At 55.3% G+C, this 4,982-nt stretch overlaps 1 long non-coding RNA gene across 1 annotated transcript; it reads right to left on the bottom strand.

Moving 5' to 3' along the window:
- Positions 1 to 274: 274 nt before the first annotated feature.
- Positions 275 to 4,967, bottom strand: LOC105538799. Its single transcript, XR_001005966.1, has 2 exons — positions 4,441 to 4,967; positions 275 to 465 (listed from the first exon to the last, which is right to left on the bottom strand). It is a non-coding gene; the product is annotated as an uncharacterized LOC105538799 (long non-coding RNA).
- Positions 4,968 to 4,982: the final 15 nt, after the last annotated feature.

Raw genomic sequence — 4,982 nt, 5'->3', positions numbered from 1 at the left:
TAAACCAGCAATTTACCCTGTGATTTTTATTGGCCTAAAAAAATAAAAAAGCTATCTCATTTGAATAATGAAGAGAGATAAACCATTCCTAGCTCCTCTTTTATTAGTGAATAAGGACACAAACACTCAACAGAAACGGAATGCTCACACAAAGCTTCAGGTCTGATTTATTAGCCACTTTAGTTTCATAAAACTCAGCATTTCTATTAAAATAAAATGATGTCCAAAAGGTTTGCTTGTTTTTAAGAAAATTGCATTTAATACAGGGCAAGACTTTGTTATGTTTTTTTTTTTTTTTTTAAACAAAGCTCAAATTCTCCTGACTTCACGCCTGTTACTACAGCTGGAGGGAAACCGGTTTCAGAATCTATCTGATATGTCGGATTTCTTTGTGGCATCCACTTCATCGCTCAGCAGCCAGCCATGATGTCATAAGCCCATCAGATTTCCGGTAGGGGGAAAACGCTGGGGAATTGGAAAGAATGGATGTTTCTTACCCATCAGGAAGGCAGGGGAAGAGGCTGGGAGTGTTTGGGAGGAGAAGCCGCGTGGCTGGCGGGGGACAGGAGCAGGCTCAATGTTTGTGATATTAAATGTCAGGCAGAAACCTGAAAACCCCAGCTACCCAGATGTTTTCTCAATATCCAGATGTCTGGCACTGAGCAGACCGTGCTCCCGCCTCCCAGGAGGTGCTCAGCGTTTTGGGCTTTGACCTCAGGTCTCCGGTGAGTGCACAGTGCCAGGAGCTGTACATCCTCACGGCTGCCCACCCTTGGGTTTGGGATTTTTTTCTAAATCTTTACACATGGATGACAGGAGTAACTAGGTCCAGATTTTAAAAGCTGTTGAAGCAGTGATTTGAGAAGTTCAGTCTCTGGAACGCTATGTAAGCCAAAAAGGAGGGGGAAAAAAAAAAAAAAAACCCTCAGCCAACACACACACAAACATATGTGACTCTTAAGCCATAGGACTTAAAAACCCAAAACAAAACCACCAAGTCTGAGAACCAGGGCTGGAGACCGACACTGAGAAGCGCTGAGCTCTCCCCCAAGAGAATGCTTCCCCCCAAATCAGAAAACACCACACAGCTTTGTTCTTCCTGACAAAGCCCCTTGCTTCCAGGGAGCCGACAGTTGCCAACAAAAGCACAGGGTAGAACTCATTTACACGCAGACTGGGCTTCAAGGAGCCATCAAATGCAGAAATGGAAATGGCTTTGCCTGGGAGCCCTGCCTCCCTGCGACTGGTAATGGGGACCCCTGGAGCCTGGGGGAGCCCCGCAGGTCACAGATGGAGCAGGGTCCTGGCCTCCTGGTGGCCTGGCTAAGCATCTGCCCCACGGAGGCCACCACCTAGGCTTGTGACATCACAGCTAATTGCCCCTGAAAATGAGCCAGGAACTGCAGGCCCCTCAGGGCTGCAAGCCTGAGACTTCACAGGGAGCTGCGAGGAGAGGCAGCTGGGGAGGGGCCATCGCCAATTAAAACCCAGAGCTCAGATAACAAGAAGTGGTTGAGTGGGGGGACAGTATCGTCTCTGGTGGGGAGAGGGCAGGAGGAGGTGGGGGTGTGGAAGGGGCTGGGGGGCGGTATTTGTGCCTTCATCTCCTACCACAATCCCCACCCCCAGCCTTTACAGATGAGGACATTGAGGCCAGGGGTGGCTGAGTGGCCTGCCCAGGGTCACCAGGCTAATTAGCAGGACAGCCAGTACAGGGAAAAGAAAACACAGGTCTGGCACTGCACAGGTCTTCCTGAACTTATCTAATTTAATCCTCGCAGCACTCTGTGAGGGAGGGATTATCCTTAACCTCAGTTTCCAAAGAAGCCAGTGGAGGTGCAGAGAGCTTAAGTAATTTGCCCAAGGCCACACAGCTCATCATTAGCAGAACTCGGCCTGACCTTCTGTTCACCTGATTCTGAATCCTGTACTCTTTCTGCTGGGTTGGGGGAGGCAGTTGAGGTTTAACTGTGAATTGTGAATCTGATCTAAATACATATTTAAAATGCAGATCCCCACAGAACAAAAGGGAGTCAATCATTGTAAATTAATTTTTTACAGCCATTCCAGGCAGTGGGCTTGCTGGCCAGGTGGGTGGGTGGGGAGGCTGCTCTTATTCTGTCCTCGCCAGAGCCTGAATAAAGCAAGTTGACTGTCTCTCTAGCTGTGCATGGCGGCCACTCGAAGCTCCTGAAGTGGGGCAGTGGGGGGTGTGCGAGACTGAAGAAAAGCTTTGTTAGGCATCTGCAAGGGCTTCATCTGCCCCAGGAAAGGTGCCAGGCACACGGGTCCGATGGAGCCAGGGGAGGGAGGATTCACTGTGTATAGAAACCATGCAAAAGAAAAAAAAAAAAAAGAATCAGTCCCCCTGAGCCAGGTTCCTAATTTCCAAGTGAGTTTCAATGAGCTGTGGGTCAACTGAGCAGCAATTGCTGGCTCGGAGACCTGACTCTGGATCAGAGCGGTGCTGCCCAGGGCCCTGCCCACCAGGATGGGGGAGGCCGGGCAGTCACTGTGGTCCTATATCCCAGCTACTCTGGGGGCCCCGTCGGCCACCACCTTCTCCCAGAGCAGCACTTGAAGGAGACAAGTCTCCAAGAGATGGGACAGAAGAAAGAGGAGACAGGCCAGTCTGAGCTCAGGGAACAGGACTAGCGCCTGCCCTGGGCCTCCCCCGGCAGGTCCACTCTCCTTGCAGCCGGCCAGCCTTGGCACTGCAGTGGCCAGGCTGTGCCAGGCCTCTCCCTTCACAAGGCCTGCTGGTTTCTTTTACTTTGTTTCTGTGAACGGCAAATGGGGTGTGGAGCCCAGGACTTGGGCCAGGGAAGAGGAAAGAAAAGTTTCTGCCATCTGGATGCCTGACCTGGCTGAGCCGCTCCTGCTTTTCTGGGGAAATCCTACCCATCTTTTATTCGCTCTGCCTACCATCCACCCAGAAGAGATTTGGGTCCTGCCTTCATGGCACTTACAATCAATAGAGGGAGCTAAACATTGACCAATCAATGGCATAAAAGTGTCCATGGAGGGGGTGGTCCCATGCTATGAGAGTCCATCATAGTGGAATCATCAAGTCAGGGAGGTCAGGGAAGGCTTCCAGGAGGAGGTGACATTGGTGCTGGGGCCCAAAGGATGAGGAGTATTAATTGTTCTGACTCACTGTCATCCTTGCAGAGTCCCTCTCTGATATCCTCCTAAGGTCACCTCCCCTCCCCATACCCTGGTCCCCTTCTTGACTTTCTGTTGTTCATCTATGTCCCTGCCTTTGTCTGGAAGCCCTATGAGGGCAGAGGCCAGGCCTGTCTTAGTCACCACTGAATTGCGCGTGGCCGGCACTTTGTAGGTGTGCCAGACCACCTGTGGTGGTCTACACTGCCTATTTGTGACTATTTGTTGATCAAAAGAATAAACGACATGTGCAAAAGGCCCTGTAGTGGGAGAAATCCCAGGACAGGAGGATGTGGGAGTAGGAACGGGGGCAAAGGGACAGAAGGTGATGGGAGATGAAGCTGAGCCTCCCCAAGAACCTCCCTAGAAATGCGGGTATCTCCTCCAGCCAAGGGAAAACCTTCTGCCCTTGTCCTGTGGCAGATTCTGTGGTAGGCTGTCTTCCTTCTCCTAGAGGAGAGAGTGTGGCATAAATACTCTGCCCCACCCGAAGCACTCCAGGCACAGCACCCCTGGGCACAAAGCAGGTGGGCACTAGCACCCTCTGCCCAGTACTCTCTGCCACCAGCTTCCCTCCTGCGTTCATTCTCTCACCCAGTGCTGCGGGGTCACCTGGAGCCACAGAGAGGCGGTGGGATTCGCCCCCAGCAGATCCAAGGGTCTCAATCCAGGGCTTCCCTGAATCCCAGCCCCAGGTCTCACCTGCACTACCCCCATGGCTAGCACCCTTTCTCCTCACTGAGGCGGAGGTGGAAGGAGAAGAGGAGCCAGGACAAATGGGGTTTGAGTCCCCTGGTCTTATTACCAGCGTGGGACGGGTGCCAAATTGGCCTCTCCGCCCCTCAGCTTCCTCACAAGTGAGGTGGAGACTCCTCAGGCTTCCCTGGGGGAGTGAGCGCTTGGTAATTCCGTCTAAAAGACTCAGAATAAGCCCCCTCTGGTCTCGCTCTGTCGCCCCAAATCCCTCTCCCGCCTCAGCTGCAGCTTCTGCAGCTCCCGAGGAAGGGGGCACCCGAATTCCAGCCGCTGAGGCTGGAGTTTGGAGTTCGCCCAAGGAGCTTCTGCCCTGGGGGGGCGACTGAGACCCCACAGGTGGGTCCCGTCCCCGCCCCAGATGTGAGCCTCGCCCCTCGGAGGCGCGGCTCCGCCTACGCCCAGACCCGTCCTCCCAGCCAGCCCGCTCAGCGCGCTCTGGCAAACTTTCCGCGTCCAGAACCCGCCCGCGGCTACACCTGCTCGCGGTTCAACCGCAAGCGCACGTCTACACGGTCTCACCTGCCCCTGGGTTGCTGGAGGGTGCCTCGGTCACGGGTCCGCGTCTCCACAGGCTCAGCAGCTGCGAGTCCCCGGGACTGCCGACCTCAGCCTTGGGGATCCGTCTTGACCACCCCCGGATTCGGAGGCGCCCCGGCCGGACCACCTGTGCTGGTCTACACCTCCTCGGCAACCCCGGGTCACCGGAGATGCTTCGGCCCGAGGGCCCCACCTGCACCACCCATGGCTCTCGAGACCCTTCAGAGCGCGGACCCGGCCGAGATCCCGCGGAACCGCTGCGCGTGGCCGGTGCCCGCGGTCGCCCCCGGGTCCCGTCCGCGGCGAAACTGCCGGGGCTGCTTACCTGGCCCGCGCCCTCACGCTCCGGTCCGGGCTGCGCCGCCGCCACTCTCACACACTTTGCGATATCGTCGATGGCGAAAGAAAATGTTGTAAATCCTCCTGCGGCCACGTGGCTGTCCCCCCACCCCCTTCTCCCTTTCTCTGGCCCTCAGGACAAAACGGCCCCGCGGCCGGCCGCTGGCCACGGGGCTCTAGGCCGG

This window comes from Mandrillus leucophaeus, unplaced genomic scaffold, assembly GCF_000951045.1.
Source record: "Mandrillus leucophaeus isolate KB7577 unplaced genomic scaffold, Mleu.le_1.0 Scaffold2, whole genome shotgun sequence".
Taxonomy (NCBI): domain Eukaryota; kingdom Metazoa; phylum Chordata; class Mammalia; order Primates; family Cercopithecidae; genus Mandrillus; species Mandrillus leucophaeus.
Note: the sequence above shows the minus strand (reverse complement) of the source record. Positions and strands in the feature narration are given on the sequence as shown.